General features: G+C 39.6%; 1 long non-coding RNA gene across 3 annotated transcripts in view; it reads right to left on the reverse strand.

Moving 5' to 3' along the window:
• Positions 1–5,492: 5,492 nt before the first annotated feature.
• Positions 5,493–20,409, reverse strand: part of LOC113484144 — a 50,466-nt gene continuing 35,549 nt past the window's right edge. For 2 of the 3 annotated variants that reach the window (XR_003399164.1, XR_003399162.1), the window contains exons 4-6: positions 19,986–20,122; positions 18,598–18,685; positions 8,855–9,596 (exon numbers count right to left, since the gene is read on the reverse strand). This is a non-coding gene — a long non-coding RNA (uncharacterized LOC113484144). Of the gene's footprint in view, positions 6,600–8,854; positions 9,597–18,597; positions 18,686–19,985; positions 20,123–20,409 lie in introns of those variants that run through there. The other variant, XR_003399163.1, reaches the window with a different exon arrangement.

Raw genomic sequence — 20,409 nt, forward strand, 5'->3', positions numbered from 1 at the left:
GACTTTTTTTTTTTTTTTTTTGCATCAAGTGTTAGGTTAGAAGTGCATTTGGTGTGTAGGAGTGGAAGGACTGGAGGTTGTGATTATGTTTTCCATGTGTTGATTTCCAAACTGGGGGAAATGCTACTGTGAGTGTTTAAACAAACAAACAAACAAAAAAATTACACTATAACAAAAGTGATTTTTAATTTTTTTTTCCAATGTCAGTTTTTATCTTGCATGTACTGGAGTATTTATTTCATCTATTAAAATGTTATGTTTCTCAGATGTCTTTCTGTGAATCTCTTAATACTTGAATAATTGAACAACTAGGCCTGTTTGCATTGTATGTCATTTCCCCCAGGGAATGGGTGGTACAAATGTAACTGTAGTTCTAGACAGCAGCATAGAGGCTTCAATTCAGTTCTTTTATTTTCATAAATGCTGTCCCTCCCCCAGTACTACCCCTCCTCCTCAGGATGCCTCTGACAGAGATACTCTGTAGTTGTATTTCTGGGGAGCTGGACAGTGCTGTATGCACTGGGCTTGCTCCGCTGCGGAGTGCTGGCGCTTGCTGCAGCGGGGCATAGGCTGGCTTTGTTTGTCTTTATCAGCATTCTGTGTTATCTTTTGAGAAGTTTTTGTATTTTAACTCTTGCAGATGTTGTGGGCCATCTGTGTTGAATTTGTGAGTTTCCATCTGATTTTTTTTCTTTAAAAACTTTACCCTGCTGGATAGCCCTGCTTGTTCTGTGTGTCTGCTTAGGATTGTGAAGGTTTGCTGGAGTGGGTCTTTTGATTCCTCAGAGAGGTTTGTGTTGGAGCTCCTCAGTACAGATTTCTGTCAAAGTAGTTTGAGTTTGATGTTGTAGATAACGGGAAAGGTTCGCTAACTTTTGAGGCCCAGTCCACCTCCAGCTGAATTCCTTGGGACTTGTGAGTGGACCTTAGGGTATACTGCGGTAGTTCCCATAATGGCAGTGATGATTTTTTTCAGCCTGGTCTTTGTGGACCTGAGGGATCTGTTGCCTTCTATATGTTCCATGAAAAGTAAATAGAAGAGCAAGTCTTTTGGCAAGGAAGATTTGTTTGTCTGCCCAGCTCCATTGCACAATTGGATTTTTTTTTTATAGGTCTGCAAACTCAACAATGATGAAAGCTATTGGAGAATGTACCTTGAAAATGTTGTTACCGTGGCTTAAACCTTTACAAGTACTGTCCTATTTATTCCTTTGAAGAAGTAAACCTTTTGGTTTTGGATTTAGAACGGTCCTGGAGTAGTGAAGGGTCTTGCTTTTACAGCATCATTGTTTCTCTTGCATGTGATGCTTGTACTTAATTTCAGAGGGCAGTGAAACATCACTGGGTAGCGGACAAGTACATCCTGTTGAAGGAGGTAGAAGCTAAGCTTATATATCCGTATCTTCAAGGTTAGGAAAAAATAATTCCTTGACTTAAGTACAGTGCACCCCAGTATTAGGTTTTAGTTTAAAATTAAACTTTTCTGACTTCAGTGAGTTGTATGATCAGGACTTTTCTTTGCGAAAATTCAGTTCAAGCAACATTCCTCTGGGGTGTAATTTTCTCACTACATTATCTCTGATGCAGTACAAGCCTAGCAGTATATGCTGCAGAGGCCTGGATGTCTGCATCTCTACAGTATAGTATAAAGGTTCTCTCGCTATTTTTTTCCATAAATAAGTAAATACATACACCCTCTGTTCTAACTTTGGCTTAGATGCCTCCACAGGTTTTTCCTCAGAAGCTCTCTCACGTGCATGCACGCACGTTTTCCCATCTGGATGGCAGGAACAGCTGTAGGACTCTGGAGGGATTCATAGGAGGCCAAGGCCATCCACAGGGAGGTCCTGTGCCTCCGTAGTGTTTGCGGTTGTCTGCTCAGCTATGCTTTGTGTCTCCGTGGGAGCTGAGATACTGTCCCAATCTGCCCTTCCTTCTTTTCCGCAGTTGCACTGAGGGGAAGGAGGAAGAAGGGTTTGGAGCAAACGTAATGCTTTCAGGATGTGCTATCTTCTGCGGCTGCAGACAGGAGGTGAGGAACTGGCTCCACCCTTCCTTTGCATAGATCCTGGATGGTGCAGAACTTCGTGCGGGACGTGCGGAGATGGTGCTGAGGAGGCTGCAGGGCAGTGCTGCTCGGGGAGGGGACAGGTGCTCGGCGGCATCCTTTAGCTCCAGTTCTTTTAAGTTACCGTGACCTACATTTGAGGCCTGCTTCCAGATATAAACCAGTGGATTCTAAAGGGCAGCTCTGCAGCATGTCTGACAGGAAAAAAAAAAGTAACGTCCCACTGGCTCTTTTGATGTTTCTACTTAATAATTTTTGGCGCTGCTGAACTAATTAGGTTCTCTTTGATTCATTTATATATTATTGAGGTTATATGGATCACAGTGCAGCCTCCTTATTACCTCTACATATGAAAGGCAATATGTTATTAGTGATGATAGTGCTGATTTTTGTTGTGGTAAGATTTTGGTTTAAGTGGCTTAGTGCAATTTTTGTTTTAACAAGGGTACAGGAGATTCTTCCTCCCTTGCTGATTATATTTTGAAGTACACGCATACATACATAAATAAGCATGTATCTTCTTTTTCCTTTTTTAACACTGAAGGAAAACAAACTGCTCGAGATCTCCCTTTGCTTTTGAGGTGTGGGGTTTTTGAGGGATTCAGTTTTAATAAAACACAAAATGTGGCCAGGCTGATTTTAAAAAAAAAAAAAGTATATATACACACAAATAGTAAATTCACCAAAGTAACTTCCTGTAACATTTTAAAATAACAGTAATTTTAACACTTAACAAAAGTTCAATCATTTCTTTCCAGAGTAGAACTCACACAAAGGGAGCCATGTGCTCCCTGGCCTCAGCTCAAGAGAGTATCTGTCAAAATCTGTGCTATTTGTATAATTACCATGGCAAAGATCAAAAAAAGGGCTTCTGATGCAAACAGGTACAACTGTTTTTATGCACTCTGAGTAAATGATTAACTTAGAAGTCTATATATACATATAAGAGTGTGGGTCCACGACTAAGCGTGAACATACATATATTTTAAATGCTGTAGTGCCACATTTATAAAGACTTAATATGTATTGTGATAATTTATTTGGAATGTATTCGTATGGAATGTTAATTCTGATAGAAGATGTTGTTTCAGTAGATATATTCATGCTGTTCATTTTCTTTGTGCTCTGGGACAGAAAAAAAATACATAATGGGCTAGTTTTCAGGGTGCAGTTGCAGGCCACGTTGAGGTCACTGATTATCACATGGTGTACTTCAGGCCGTTGTTGCCCAAATGTTTACACCATTTAGGTCAACAGGTAGTGTCACTCTTTCGACATAGGCTTAGACAAGCATGACACGTGTTTTCTGATCTGGAACCTTGGTGATTTTTGTCAAAAGAAAACATTTCAGGGTGTTTATATCACATATGTCTTAGATCTGCTCTAATAGCACATTTAATAAAAGGGTTAACTTATTTCTAAACACATTATGCAATGCACATTTGTAGCCAAAAATAACACTATCCCCACCAAAGAGAATTAAACTTATTTTTTAAATGTAAGAATTTCTTACCAGGGAAGAAGTTGTCGCTTTTGTATTGCCTGTGAATTTGAGAATATCTTTTGATTGCTGCTTCATCATAGCAAAGTTCATTATTGGTTTAATACAGCAGCTGAATCTCCAGATTTGAGATCGGAGCAATGTGTTTTCCGATTCTAAAAAAAGTAAGTTCTGTAAGACAACCAGTAAACTGGGAGCAAAATGCTATTGAAAAGCAAGTACACTATTTAAGGGAACTTGCAAATGTAAACCCATGTTATTTTTCAAAACTAAGAAAAAAAAGACCATGGGTCAGACAATTCCCTTCACTTTTTACCACAGGAAATGATCAAAGTAGCAGAAAATCTGCTCTTTTTGGCCAAACTTCTGTCAGAGACAGAAGGGGTCGAGCCAACACATGGTGTATGCAGCCTTGCAGCAAGAGGGGATGTGGCTGATGGGAAAGGAGGCGGAACCAGAGGAAAATCTGTAGGGTAACAGCTCCTATTAAACCCACAAGAATTTTCCTATTCTAGATAAAAGGGAGGCTGATCAAATAAAACAAATCTCAGACAACACAACCTTGCTTTCCAGGCTGTTAGATGCTTGTGAATGAAGATGTGGGGCTGGGAGGGTTTGGGATGCTCGGCGTCGAGCAGCTGTGTTGCTGTAGGGAACCAAGGGCCTCTAGGGTTGCCCTAAGATACATAAGAAGCACAGGCAAAAATGTGTACCTGTCAGAACAGTTTGGTGGGAAATGAAGGGGTTGGGTTTTGGTGTGTTTTGGTTTGTTTTTTCTTCTTTCTTCTCTATCGAGCTCTTTCTAGACTTTACAAGCAGAAGCAGATGGTAGGGACCAGTACACTTTACTCCTTTGTTCTTGCTGCCTGTGAAAGGTGCCAGATGGGCAAAGATAAAGATAGAAATTATCTTCCTGTAGCCCAGGGATAGTGAAAATGCAGAGCTTCAAGGCTGCCCTGTCCTCACAGGATCACTATAACATTTTTTTTTTGGGGGCCCACTGGTTTCACTCTTTGGCTTTTTGCCAAGGAACTGACAGAAAATCCTAGTGGCAATTTGACAGGGGCATCAAGACCATTAAAATATTTCACGTAGGACACCAAACATCACCAGGTTTGGATCACTCACAAACAGGCCAAAAAATATACAGGCTAGGTATGAAGTGCAAGGCCAGAGCCTTCATATGAATAACTTGGAAAATTAAAAACTCTGTACTCTGAGAGATGTTTATTTACTTGGGAATTATGAATTATCGAAATTTTAATGAGTAGTTCAAAGGTATATTTAATTAACATCACTGGCAGCATTCTGAGCCATTTTCTTAATGACGATGGATATCTATGGACATGAAGGGCCTCATCCATGACTCAGTGAAGTCTGTGTAAATATTAATGTTTTCCACAAACTATATTAAAATGTTAGAGGTCTTTTTCTGTTGCAAACTGAGGAGTTATATGCCGATTTTTCATTAATCTGAAACTCTTCCTAGAACTGGTTTTATTGTACTAGAGTCCTTTGAACCTAAGGGAGTTTTTGTTTTGATTTTTTTTAAAACCACAGAGTGTATGATGCTATATTCCAACAAAGTCAAAAGCAGCATTTCCAGATTAATACAGAGATTCCTGGGGTCTTTTGTCAGCTTGCCAGACTCTTGTTCCTGTTCTAACTTAATTTTTATAATTTCCTTTTATGTTAATAAAGGCTTCTTGTGGCTATAAAAGTTGAAGTTGTCTTACTCCATAGACAGCCTGGTTCTTATGTATATACTATTTAGATTATTTGGAAATCCTGCTGGTTGCCAGATGGAGCTCTTTTGGGTTTTATGTTAAATACTTGGAAAGCCAAATAGTTTGATTTTTTTTCTCTTCTCCCCCCACTTCCTCTCCCAACAAAATAAATACTTGAGAAGTGATTACTAACAAGTTGCTTAATTTCAGTTTTAAAATCAAATTAGTTTGAGGTGAAGGGACTGCAAGTAATGAGATACCTCAGAGTAGTTGGGTTTTGACGGGGTTTGACTTACCTACTAAGGTTTTAAACCAACAGGCTTTTTCCAGGTTTGTTTGAGCAGCAGGAACCTGAACTTTAGTTTAAGGATAAAGAATCCTGAAAAGCATAGAACATGACCCTGAATCCTGCAGTAGCGTGTTTCTTACAGGATCTGGGCTTCAGATGGAAACCCCAAGGCGGTCTTAGACTGCAGTGGCTGTTAGGATTGCTGGAAATAACTTGAAGGGTGTGGTTCAGTGGTATGCTAGGCTGCTGCGAGCCGCTTGTATCCCTGAATTAGTTTAACCAGCCTTTGGATGACCGAGTCTGTGCGGTAGCTCCTGCGTCTCTTGCCTCCCTGCTCTGAACATTTAGCTGAGCCAGCGAGAAGGAGAGATTTGACATCAGGTTGTCTATCACCACCGTGGAGCCTTGAGGTTGTTTACAAATTGTACCATTGGCAGTGGGAGCCCATACGGATGCCAGGGTGGACTCATAATAGGGTGGTTTCAAACTGCTTTTATTCCCCTGACCTTTGTGGTGCTTCACTCTTCAGCCCATTCAGTTGAGTTCATCAGCGCGCAAAGCATCATCAGCAGAACCAGGCTAGGTCTGGTTGGCCTTTGTCTGGATTTTAGCAATTGCGAGGCATCTTTTGCTTGAAATTCAGGCAAACTGCTGAATCTAGGAATGTTTCTCAAAAGAGCTGTGCCTATTGGGCACTGTGGCATTGATGAGAGAGACCTTCTGTTTCATACTCTATGCAAGGTGTTGCTGCAGTTCATGCAGAAGGTGCTTGAGAAACACTGGAAGTCAGTGTCCCACTAATCATAATGGTTATCAATTGCCAGATGGTCAAGACAATAATTGTGGCTTCCAGGGTTATATTTTTAAAGTACAGAGTTAAAAAAATGCCATTTCCTAGTCAATTTTTTCAGTATGTGATGATTCTGTCTGGTTCACTTTAAATATAGAAAGTCTCTTGAATTGCTAGGCGTGCTGTTCAGGTGTACTTTGGCCTCTGTATTCTGAACATGCACACTATGGAAAAAAGTGAGAAAAGTCAGGTAGATCTATATGCGCAGTGTGACAAATTATAGGCCCTATAGCAGCTTCTGAATTGGTGTGCAGTTAATGCTCTGGTCTTATTTAAATGCTTCAAATTTAGTCGATGTTTAAAAATTTACTTTGTGTTTAAAAATTTAGTATGAAATCAATCTGTTCTAACAGTGTTAGATTCATAGTTCAAAAACTTTATTCCCTTTTATCATCTTAAAGTAGCCATTAGTCTGAAACTTTTCAATCTCTGGGTCTGGCTTAAAAAACAAAAAGGAAATTGAGTCCTATATTTCAGTTTTAAGATTTTTTTGAAAGCTTGAAAGGTAATGGGTCAACCTATTTTTCAATTACAGAGCACGGAAAAATAATGGGTGTATTCTTTTTCATGTTGAAGTGAGCTATTGTTTCCCTGCTCATAATTAAAAACTCACTTTTCTAAAAAGTCAGATTGGTCCTTGGCATGGCGAGAAAAATCTGTGAGCAAAGCTTTCTGCATGAAATTTCCTTAATACTGTCTTTAGGCGTGACCTCATTCCGAATCTGTAATCTTGTCTTTGTGACTGTCATGTTAGAGGAGTTTTTCCCAACAGCCTATAAATGGAGCTGGTAGCATCTGAACAGGCTGAAGAGCAGTTGTTGAAGTGAGTGGTACAAGCTCCAGAGACACGAGTACTACTATCTTTGAAGCTTCAGAGATATGCACTGCTGGCTAGGGCACTGCAGGTTGTAATATGAAGAGTTACTGTGAAATATAGGACTGAAAAAAGCTATGAGCAAGAGAGGTTTATTTCAAAGTGAGGGTGGAATTTATAGTTTCTAAGGAAAAAAAAAAAAAAAAAAAAAAACACCCAAGAAAATATTTGGTCAGAACTGCAAGTGTATTTAGGGGCTTATGTCCCATTGATTTTCAGTGGGAGCTATATGTCTAGATATCTTGTGGACCTGGTCGTTTGTGATGAACTTTGAATGCTTGTGGTTTTAAAATTAATTATGGGATGTTGTAGGTAAAAGTCTACCACTCTATAAAGCTAGGAAATTTGCAGTTAGAAGTATGGACATGGGCCATAATTCTGTTCTTGTCATCCTGACCTTTCCATATGGGTTAAAAGCTCTTGTTATCCTTGCATGTGCCCTGGCTGGAAAGCAGCCAGAGGCCCAACTCTACCTCATTTGTCTCTTCTGGTTGCCAGATGCCAGCATCACGCATCTTACCTTCACATCAGAATCACAGATTTCACCTCCCTGCCTCTGCCCTCTGCTCCTGGTGCAACACCCAGATGTGGAACAGAGATCTCTTTGTACTCTGTGCATGTTATCCTCATACAGGTCATATACATAAAGCTGGTTCATGCTAACTGAGGTCCAGCTCGCATTAGAAACGCACCTGTTCTCTCTATGTGCAAATTCCAACTGCCTCAGTACCACATCCATCCTTTCAAAACAGGTCTGGAAGTGTTGCCTGTAATACATATTACCTGCAACTGTGTTTCACTCACAGTTTGTCAGAGCTATATTGCTACTCAGAAGAAAGGGTGATCAGACTTTAGGTATTTATGAGGTGGTTTTCAGCTGAGAGGGTGGTGGATGAGCTGGATACCATGAGATGTAGGTTAGTGGGTAGCTTAAAGCTGTAGTAGCTCTAGGTACCGGTTTCCCAACAGAGCAGCATTTGGGCTTTGTGTGGCACTGTCTGTCTCTCATTAACCATACTGTTCTGCTAGGAGCATTGTGTATTGAGTTAATCTGCAACTCTGAGTTCAGTAACAAAGAGATAGCGTCTGCTCTGTAAAATCTACTTACTGGTGAATCTCCTATAATTCTTCTATATTGGACCTTGAAGCTTCTTTTAAAATCTCTTGTTTTGCCACAGATTTTATCTTTATCAAAATTACCTTAATTTTCTCTCCAACTGGAAAAAAACCTGAAACAAACCACAACCCTACTCGGTGTATTTATCCAATTCCATGCCTATCTGTCTTTTAGGGACAGTTTTGAGATATTCAGATGAAAATCACTTTATTTGAAAAATAATTTTACTCCTAAGCTTCAGAGTCCTATAGTCTGAAACTTGTGAGCATTTTGGTGTGCAGGTGATTAAAACCACATCTGTTCATTGGGGTAGAAGAGAGGAAAAGGCAAAGATAATAAAAGGTCGGATGCTCTTTGGTTCACTTACATGATTGTATGGTAGTACACAAAAATGCCTGGCTGGATCAGTATTGCTGTTTTGGACAGACCCAGCATTTTGCAGTCACTTGTCTTGGGGGTGGCAAAAAAAAAAAAAAAAAAAGCAGCTTGATGAAGGATACTGTTAGTACATTATAATGTTCTGTATTAAGTTTGGTTTTGTTTAAGACAAGAAAGCTCAAATCAGAATTATGTGCCAATTCTTTATAAGATCCCAGTCATTTGGCAAAGGAACTGCATTAATTACATCTTGTTTTCTGTACTGTATCATTACAGAAGAGAGAGCACACGTTGCATTTGTAAGGGGATGAAATAATTCACTCACATTTTTGAAGTCTTTGCTGTATTTTTCCCTTTTTCTCTGGAAATAACGGTGGGCTGTAGAAGACTTTCCCTGGATGATAAATGTGCTTTGCAAACTAGTACAATGGTGCTCAGGAGCCTGAGTAAAATAGATCTCTAAAAACTAGTAAATCTACCTGATGGAAACATGATATAAAAAAGGTCAAAGTACTTTTCCAAAGCTTTTCCCCAAAGTATTGTTTTAGCCATAGTTTCACCTGGTTTTGTTGTTACATTCATTTAATATTACTGTTGGACATTTCCTCCCCTATGAGATGCTTTTTATAAGATAGACTGATGTCACGTGTGGAAGATGCAATTGCTGACTGGTTTTGGATTTTTTTTTAAAGTCTGTGATCTCTGAGTGTTCCATGTCCTTCCTTGTAAGCCTGGTTTTACTGAAGTTGTCTGAACTTCACAAGAGTCACTAATGTCCGGGGAAAATCACTCCTGTCAATAGAATAAAGCATATAGAATGTTCAGAGTACATCTATAGGAAAATTCTGTAAGCTGAACAATTCTTAATTACTTGGTTTGAACTAGCCCCTCTTCCTCAAGAATATTAACTTAAAAAATGAGAGTATTTAAAGAAATTCAGCTGCCAAGAATTATAACCTGTGGCGCATGAAAGCCTTTCTTCATGTTTTGCTTGTGTTCATAGTCTGTCTATCTAAAAATAGCAGTTTAAATGTATTTTTATGCCAAAAATTTAGCATGTTTGGTTTTTATCAGTGGTGAGAAAACAAAGTGAAAACCTTTGGTTTGGTTTTCAGATGTGGACTGCAAAACAATCAATATCCCTTTTGCTCATTAGGCGCTGTGTAACTAAGTTATTCCACTGCTAATTGAATTTTTAATATACCTTTTTACTGTTGATTTGCATTGACATCCTACAGTTTTATTTTAGAAAAGTCCTCAGCTTGTTTATGTGCTTTAGTCATATTGACTGTGTATAAATTCTTCCTTGGAAATCACGTATACATGTATACACCTTTGCATAAATCAGATTGCATTTGTAGTAGTGTGTTTGAGGACTCTTGCAAGCCTGAAACATATTATTTTCAAACTGTTTATCACCACTCCAGGGAGTACAGAATTATCTCTCCCAGACCAGATTAATTTGGGAATTAAAGCCCTTTAGAATATGCTTAGCAAAAATGATCCTAGTTAGATCTAGTTTGCAGGGTGAGCCCTACCTGCAGATATGAAACTGGGACGTACAGGTTTAGCATGTTGTGAGGGAGGTGGTTGTAATGCTAGTTAAGAACTGCATTACCTGAGATAGGGGTATCTGGGATTTTTCAGTGTAATGCAGATTTTTATTAGCGGCCTTTTAAATTTGTTCTTGTGAGTAAAAGCCCCAGAAGCTTTTTATGGTGATCTCACCTCCCTTTAGTTCCTTTCAGATACTTGCATTGCTCTAAATACACAGCAACTACCCTGTGCAAATATGACCCATTGATGTTGGCAGCAAATAAGCTCCTGTTTTCATTGGGGATAGAGTTTATATCATGATTCTTTTCACTGGATGAATTCTTTGTCTCTAGCATCCTGCCTGTACTATTAGTCTTGATGGATGAAATCTGAAAACAGTGAACTTTGCCTTGATCTCAGTAAATGGTGTAGCCATAGGGATTCTTTCAGATAGATAAGGATCAGGTGTGGTAGATGCAGGTATTAGGTATACAGGTATGAAAACACAAGCACAAAGGGGACTTATTCCTAAGACTTGACCTTTCTTCCCCACACGCTTCTCTACCAAATAGTTTTCTTATAGGTTTCTTGCCTTCAAAGACTAATAAGTACTGTTGTTGGGAAGTGCTGGGAAGACAGACTCTGCTGGAAAGGCAGTTAACCATTAAACAGGGGCCCTGGGTAGACAGCAGATCTACCAAATTACTACTAAATAATTATGAAATATTAAGTACTTATTTAGCTCTAAAAATCAGCATCAGAGTTAGCAGTTAGCTGAGAACTTATGCTTAAAGGCAGGAACCTACATGGAAATACATTTGATAATAAGGTAAATGCCTGTCGTCATCATTTTGGGTCTCTGCATGTTAGGACTAGGGCAGAAGGTAGAGACTTGTTTGGTTAGAAAGTATAGATCAGTTCTCAGGAAAGAAAAAGGCCCTTCCAGAGCTAGCTTGGATTAAGCTGATACATAGGGAGATGGAGCGCTCTGATAATTAAGGGATTTGTAGAGCACTGTGAGTCACAGTACCTGTTAAGGGCACTTGGGCCAAGTCCACTTAGAGCAAACCTTTCTTCTTCATCAGAATGAAAGCTTTATTGTCTACCCCTAGGCCGTAACATATCTGCACCTTTCCATATGTAGAAGGCTGTGCCTTTTCTAAAAACAGAGATAAAAAATAACGCACCTCTTTCCCATGAAGTATGTCGCGCCAGCCGACACTTTCTTGTTGCTGTCTTGGTCTTGAGCATGGCACTACATAATAATGTCTAGTGATGCTTTACTTTTGTCTTGCTTTTTGCATTGTCACCCACATACTCCTTAGTGTACGTCATCAGACTAGGAGCCATTCCTCACCTCTGTTTCTATTTCTTCTCTAATGCTTCCAAAAATCTCATGTACTGACTTACAAAAACAGCTGGAACTGCAACATCACTCCATTTTAAGCTCTGAATTGTGTTAGCCATTACATTGGTTCCACATGCTGCTTGGGTGGAGACATCAGTTAAAATTCCCAACACAGCTGGTCAGGCCAGGAATTGCAGCTCTGTGTAAGTGGTGGTGACTTTCTAATTCTTGATTACATTACGCTAGAAAAGAGGATTGTTCCCAGAGCAATTTACCAAGAGGGGGAAAATGGAAATACTGCTCAAGGATGACCTTCCACCCCAGTGATCTATTTGGCTGGCGTCTGTTATTGCTCAGCTTCTCTGTCATGGGTTATGCAGTAGTCTAGTGCTTTGTCATCGCTGCTAAGTGGAAAACTCCTGAGCTCACTAAACAGTTTGTGAGGGGTTTGGGTAATGGCAGATGGATTTATGAATGCAACTGCAGAATGAAATATTCATCAAGGTTACCCGAAATAAAGATGGGTCCTATTTGAGCAGGCTTTAAATGCATTGATTTTAAAAAAAAATTTCCATCTAAAGTGCTATTCCTGAGCCCAAGATCCTGAGATAGATAAAGAGAGAAGGGAATTACTTTGCACCACTCCAGCATGGGAGTAGGAGAAGTGTTGTTGCAATTGTCTCCAAGAGAGAGGCAGTGCCGTAATCCTGTTTCATTTTCGTACGCAGAACTTGAAAAGATTTTTCCTAGAAATGTGTAATGGGACTGTCAGAAAACAGACCACTCCCCTTCCCAGTAGTTTCCTGCTGAAGTCATTTAAGGCCTCTCACAGCTTTCATCTGTGGAGGCACTGAGAAGTTATGGGCCAAGATTTTTTTTTTTTTTTTTTTTTTTAATAGAATACAAGCACAAATGAAGCACTTTAAAAGAAGTCATTATAAAAAGAAAGTTGGAAGTTTCTCTGCATGTGAAGCTGGCTCGCCACTTAATCACTTTCTCATTTCCGTTCTGTTTCCGTCAATCCCAGTGAAGTGGATCTAGGTGTTTTTCTTGTTTTAGGTATTGCTAAAAGCATGTATGTGAGCTGCCCAAAGGGGCGGAGAGAGAAGTCGTTTCTTACTTCACTTCTGGGACTGTCTGTTCAGGGCTTTACACAGGAGGTGACTTGGAAAGGCTTGTGAATTCCATTTACTGTGCACTCAGACCTGATGATCGTAGTAGGCTGAACATACAAAACCTGCTCTGCAGGCAACAGCTCTAGTGCAGTAGCTATTTTAAAAAAAAAAAATTCCTTTTGTGGAGCTGGCAGATAGCCTGCATTCACAAAGATGGGAATTTCTGTGGCTCTATATGCTATGTTTAACACAAATGATCAAGGCAATGTGCTTTTAAAAGAAGCCGTTACTACCCTGAATAAATGGATGCTACTCAGCATGCATTTTCTGGTTGGACTGAATTCAAGCCTCCCATTCTGAAATGGATGGCTTTTTTGGATTGCATTCACTTGTCTCTCAGACAAATCTGTAGTGTGGATTTGTTCCTTAGATGAATGATACACATTTCATCCGGTTTCTTTCAAGTTGAACTCTGCCTGGCACAGAAATGATAAATGTTATTTTCTTTCTTCTGTCCAGAAGACCATGTTGTACTGTGAAAGATGAACTTCATTCCCAAGACAGATAAACTACATTCAGAGGTGGATTTACTGATACATGTTTGTAACGCTATAACAGTGCCATAGGCACCTCATCAGGCAGACATATATTGTGGTAGCATTGAGCCTTAGTCACATTCCACGTATCATAAAGCTTTAATTGGAAGTTACATGCCCTTAAAGCCTAGAGAAGGGTCTAGGGAGTGAATTTTCCTATTTTCTCGTACTATTAGTCTTTGGGGGTGGAGATGTATATACAAGTATTTCAGCCTTGGAGCATGAAGAACTGTATGAAGTCAGCTGGCCATTATAAATTACATAAGCATTTGAGAAAAGAAAATGCTGGTATTGAAGTAGGCTGCCAGCATGCTATGAATGCAACGCACTGTACTGATACGACATTTGAAGTGTCTATTTGCATTTGCGATGAAATTGTGCATACCTGATGTGTAATTTTCTGAAGTTTCCTTGATCCAGTGGACAGGCAAGCTTGGTGAGACGAGTACAGCCTAAAGAACAACTTCATGACTACTTTGAATTAAACTCATAATCAGGTCCCAGGAGCAAATTTGGGACTGATGAGCTAACTGGCCTACTCAGAGAAAACTTGATTTTGCTTCAAGCATCTGTCCCTTATTTTGCAGCACTAACAGGCTCTGAGCATTACCTGTCTCTGTTACCTCCCTGTATCCCATCTGCCCTTGTGATGAGACCATATGTTTGAGGCTAGACAGACAAGATGTCCTTTGGCCTTTCTGATAAGGGCTGACATGGCGTGATGTGAGGACACAGGGCACTTTTAGATAGTCTGGATTCAGGTTATCTGCAAGGGCCACCGGGAAGGGAGAAGTTGGGTTGTGTCTCAAAACCTGTTTGTAGAAGTGTCCATCTTGGGTACCATTTAAGCAGCCCTCCAGGGCTATAGCGATGGTCCCGTTTGTGCTGAAAACTTACCCAGCCTTTCCTAAGGCTTTAGATCCTTACCTACTTGCTAAGGTATTTTTGTTTGTCTATCTGGTTACTGGCAATCTTATTGCTTAACTACAGTGTTAAAAGTTCTTGTTGTACAGAAAACAAGATTTGAACTGAATCCAAAGACTGTGGAGTCGGTGCAGCTGTGTGATGGGGAGGACCTGATAGATTCTTTCAAAGATTTGAAATTAAGCATATATTCAAGAAAATGACATCTGAAATGCTTTTTATTTCTGGTGGTAACTGATTATTTTCACCAAGTACAGCTTGGATTGTTATTATAACTTCTTGTAGCAAGAGTCTAAGATTAGCTGACCCTACTTTTGTGAATTAGCAATGGTAATTAGAGATGCCTAGTCCATTTTATTGTGATCCATATATACTCTAGTATATGTTGATAATGGGAAGCATGTAATTCAGAAGCTATTCTGCCAAAATCTGCCTGATGTTTGGCCCCTTGTGTAACAGATGGCACCAGTCTCCACAAGTCACCGATGGTGACCTAATGACCAGTCACCACTAGTCACCACCTAGTCTTAGTGCAGCAGCGTTTTTATACAGAACCCCTTTCTGTGTGTGAGAGCCCTTCTAAGGTCCAGCAGTGCACAGCTGGCTGAGTATCTGAGACATGCAATGTACAGAGGTGGTAAAAACCTCTACAAGCAGTAGAAGTCTTACTTTCTAACAACAAAACGGTTAGAGTTGCTGGCAGAAAGTGATAAGAGTGTCAGTGGCTGTTTAGATTAGGGAAGGATTGGGTGTGTTCAGCGAGGGGGATAGTGTTTGTTTAAGTTTTCTCTCCTGGGACTAGTTTAGTATTTCAAGCACGTTTGGGAACTTTTTTTTTTTTCCCCCCAGTGGGCTAAGATGTGAGCTGGACAGTGTGTATGGGTCTGAGAGAATAAGACTTAACAATGCTTAACAGTTGCATATCCTATAATGCTGGTTTTGTTTCTGGGTGCCTGTATAGACTCTCTCACTATTTGTTTGCGGACTTTTCTCTCAGCTTAAAATACACAAGATGATGCCCGTTTCAGCCTGTTGGGGCTGACAAAATACTAAAGATAGACAAAACTATAGAGTCAAATGCAGCTGAAACTAGTCCTGTACGGGTTGTCCCTATGTGTGCTATATCAGAAGGAACAGCTGGGATCTGCTACTGACAACACTACTAAACCCATGGTTTTTTTCCGTCTGACTCTATGCTTAGTGTGCATGCCCTGTCCAGCAAAATGGAGAGCTGATACTCGTCTCTTTTTTATTCACTGTCTGTGGGAAGGTTATTTAGAGCAGCGTTGTCTGAGTCACTTTGTCACAAGCTAGTTCAAAAGGCATATGCTGTATGTGAAAGTGTTCCAGGAAGATGAGGAGCAGCCACAAAGGGATATACTCATACAAATCGCTATGCAGATATCTTGAAACATAAAAACACATAGCTCTGAAAGAAAAGGCCAGGACCCCAAAAGTAATTGGCCAGGGTAATGGAAATTGTTAAAAGAATGAATGGGAGCAGCCACAACCATTGCCAAAATCATTACGGTCATCAAGCTGAAAAATGAGCCTGGCAGCAGCAGTACATCCAGATGGCCAAACAACAAGACGTATTGGTAATCCATCCATTTGCCTGATTGGAATCTCATCCTCCCACCAGCTCAGGGACAGACTCCAGAATAGTCCCAAAGGGGCTCCCAGGATCACAGGCACTGAGCTCTTCTCGGCCTCCGAGAAGGACTCAGCCTCCTCAGACAACCCTTGATGAAGCCACAGGTTCAGCAGAGCCCTATGTGCAAACACCGCATGCTGATGTTAACAGAAGTTATTTCTGAACGCTGCAGATCCTGTATTCCATGTGGCTGGGCTTAAATGCTGTGTATGCTGCCAGTGTGGCTAAATGCGTGTCAGCAATTAAGGACCCCGGGAGGTCTCTCTGAAAAGTGATGTACTTGTGTTGCTCGCCTGGCGACATAACTTTTCCCAGCAGAATATGATTGCTGTAATATGGAAGGGAGCTTTGCTCTACACATGCTAAGTACCCTTATCTCTCAAGTGGACTAACTAACGTAATTAGATTAAACTAAGAGGAATTGGGCCTACCCTTGTCTCTACCTTGGATTCTGACACTCCTTTTCAGATTCAGAGAAAGGACTTTGAGCCTGAAAGCCTACCTGTTCTTCCCAATTCTGTCAATTGGCCTAATAAAAATTTTATTTTTATGTGTTCTTTTCCTACAAACTCTGCTTCTTTCTTGCTACAATTATTAGTGCATTCCTGGAATGATTGACATGTATGTAAATCAGAATAAAGGGATCTGACCTGAACTGTTCACTAAGTTTAAAAGAAAAAGCTGCTGCACAGTAATGGAAGAGCCCTTAGCCAGCTGACTGAGGGAGAAACCTTCTCCCCAGTAACTGAGCGTTAGGGTTGGGAGCCTGAAGTCACTGTCACGCAGAGGATCTGGGAGCACACAGAGCATAAGTCCTTTCTCATAAATCAGTCTTAACTGTAATGCCTTAACTGTAATGGAATCTGCAGCTTTTTGAGACCAGCACTGCTCCTCAGAGCAGGATTAGGAACAGTGCCTGACTCCTTTGGTGTGGAAGCAAACCTGGTTCTACTTCCCAGGTAGAACTCAAGGAGATTGAAGGGGGTCCTGGAATCATAATAGAAAAATCACTAGTTCACAGTGACAAAAGCCAATTTGATGGAGGAAATTCAGATTGAAGAAAAGGCAATAAACAGAAAAATTAAGCTTCTACTTCTCAACATGTCTTTTTAGGATGAGATTAAAAGGCAGAGTTTAAAAAGACAGAGATGAAAGTGAGTAGTGAAAATGTTACTTTGGTTGTTGGTTTTCTGGTTTTTTTTTTGTTGTTTTGTTTTTGTTTTTGTTTTTTTTACTTTTCTAACAGCTACAGTTTTTGAGTTCTTTTTCTGAAAGTTGCCATGAATGTGGCACTAGTTTTTAATACAGTTAAAGGTCAGATCCTGGAAAACAACAAAAATACTCTCCTCTATTCACCAGTCCTCTTAAAGAGACAACTTTATCCCTAAAGCATCTGCTTTATGGCTATTTAACATCTAGCTCATTTTGAAAACCACTAGCAAGGTAGAACCAATTTACACTGTCATCACAGTAAAACCCACTGTTTTTCTTTATTTGTAACCTTTTCTATGATACTAATATTGCAATGTTACATCTTGTTTACACTGACCAGCATCCTGATAACCAACTGCAAAGACTTGATGTGGTAACAACAATAGTTGAAACAGTCCCAGATGTCCTTTTGCAATACATTGGCACTATAAAGTGAGGTGTGTGTCAGCTGTATTTGGCAAAGGGATGATTTCTCACTTCCTCTTCTATTCAAGTAAACCTTTAAATGACAAACAAACCTCCCCTTCAGTATGGAACTGAAATGTACTACAGAATGATTCACACCAAATAAGTAAATGCTTTCCAATTGCAATCATTCCCTATTGAGATGAAGTGGTGTTATGCTGTTTTAATCTCATCAGTTCCAGAAGGCACGCACAAATACAAAGAAGTTATTTTAACACTTTAGGAGGGGGAACTGCAGCTTGCACAGAGCATCCAGCCAAAGGAACAGGAATAATTTTACGACGACTGAGCTCAAATCTATGCCAGTTTACAACTTCGACTATAATTAATTTAATTTCTCCACTTCGTTCCTGAAAAATTAACCCGGCATGATAACCCTCATGCATTTCACCTATCTGCAGTTTCCATATTATTTGCCACTGAAGAACTCAAAGCACTTATAACCCTTTTCCCGTTTTATCTGATTGCCACTCGCACTCCTACCCATCCTTCACAAGGAGATTCAACCTTCACTCCCATCTGCAGCACCAATGCACCTTAAAGGGTATCACTGAACACATGCAACAAAACTTGAAATGGTCATTTTGAGAACAGATGCATGCATAGGAATACTCCCCCCTTAACGCCGAAACACAACCACCTCTTTGGAGAGCAGCATAAGTAATATGACAGCTTGTAGCAACACTAAATAATCATCTACTTAGCCTAGAGCAAAAATTGAAGCAGTGGGAATGTAGAACGTTTGAATCAGCATTTGTTGGGAAAACATTTCTCTTGTGATATAGAAACCTTATTGAGTGCAAACATCCAGCACTTTGATAGTACTGTATTTAAAGCTGGTAAATTCAGCAAAAATTACGTCAACACTCTGATTACGACACAGATTTTAACACCTGGAGTGAGCTGGCCACATGAGAATGACCGTTGTTCCTGCTGATAGTACCTGTGCACTTCTGGGAAGATTTCTTCTCATAAACACCAGACTACTTCTCTGTGAAAATTTTTCATGTATACAACAGGAAGCTCCAGTCCTGCAAAATATATAGATGTGTATTCTGATGAGATTGGTAGTCTCAGACAGTGCAACAGTCATGACACTAATTTGTCACATACAGCTTCTGTGTTCTGCCAGAATGGATCTCTCTTGCTTTAGACTCAGATGTATAGTGAAAACTGTTTGTTTGAGGTCTGAATTTGTTCTTTCCTTTCGTTGTTTAATATTCCTGGAGAGGTGAGGTCTGATATTCCTGTTCATGTGGAATAGCATCTAATTTCCCAGAATGTCCTATCGATTTGAATGGAATCATTTGTATTAGACACATCACACGGGTGTTAACAGTTAGCATTTCTGAGCTTTATCTGTGCTGGTTTGGGTCTGGGATCTATGGAAAGGCTCTCCTTAGTAAAGAGAAACAAATAAAAAAATCTCTATTTTCCCAGTGGTGCTAATTACTGATGCAGACTTGCTGTCAGATTGCCACTACACTGCGGAAAGCTACACAAATCCAAAGCCCACATATAATGGAAATTTAACAATTTAGCAAGCAGAATGTAGAATTCATATAGCTGAGAACAGACAGTAGGCACCAAAAAAGGGAAATACCTTTTCAGTTTGAGGAGGTTTTTTTAATATAATTTACGAAATTTAAGCACATTGTCTTGAAATATTATTCATATATACTGCCAGATTATCTGAATTCAGTTCTACCACCATAGCAGCATTCTGCTTGGAAAAAATACATGTTAAACCTTTGTAATTAGCTAAGCTGTTACTAGTTTTTAATTGGAAAACTGCAAAGAATTAATTGCAATTCTAAAATTTCAGATCAGACTGCTTAAACTTATTTAACTGCTTGAACTTTAATTCTGTAACTAAAAAAATATATATGTATAAAATTAGCAGTGTTGAAAAGTCTAAACAGATCAGTTTTCATAATAGCCAGTTGTTCACTAGTATATATGCTCCAATTCTCTACTAGGAAGCAGCAGATGAATTCTTGCAATTCTCTTTGTAATTCTGATCCAAGTCCTTCTGAAGCCATGGAAAGATTTATATTGAGACAGCTTATTAGGACTTCATTTTACATGTTTTTGTCTCACTGAGATGAGTGCTTATTTCATCTTGTTATTTCAGGGCTTCCAATCTCAACTCTACAGGCTGTAAAGAGGTTTGTGTTGTGTTTTTTTTTTCTTGAGACGGAGATAGTATATTAAAAGATAGTGCTATTGGATGGCAACAGACATTTGTTACTCGTCCCTGGCAAGATTCCAAACTGTATCAATTCTAAGAATATACTTTTCATAAATTTTGAGATAACAAATCGTACTGACCACAAAAAATGTCCTTAGGTGACACCAAGAACGAAGGAGAGTCGCTTTTGACAGGCAATTCTTGCTCTTGCAGGTGTGCTCTCACAAGGCTGGAAGAGTCTTTATTTTTGGGGGTTTCCATGGTAATGTTGGCAGTCCTAAATGGAAACAAAAATATTTTAAAAGAGATGTTTAAAAAAAAAAAAAAAAGCATGATTCAAATGTGACTGAAGTTTGTATTCTTCTAAGAGTAGAAAGCAGAAATGTTGTTGTATATGGTTTTAAAAATTCTATCTAAATTAAATCCAAAGACGAATTCAGGCACATTTTTACAAACTGTTGTGGGTTTGGCATCATAAAAAACACTTTAAGGAAGGCCTTTTAAGAAGCGGCAAACACAAAAGCGACCCCTTTCATGTTTTGTTTTGAAATGGGCAGCTGTTTT

This window comes from Athene cunicularia (genome assembly GCF_003259725.1).
Source record: "Athene cunicularia isolate RWA chromosome 10 unlocalized genomic scaffold, athCun1 chr10_part1, whole genome shotgun sequence".
In the NCBI taxonomy this organism is placed as follows: Eukaryota; Metazoa; Chordata; class Aves; order Strigiformes; family Strigidae; genus Athene; species Athene cunicularia.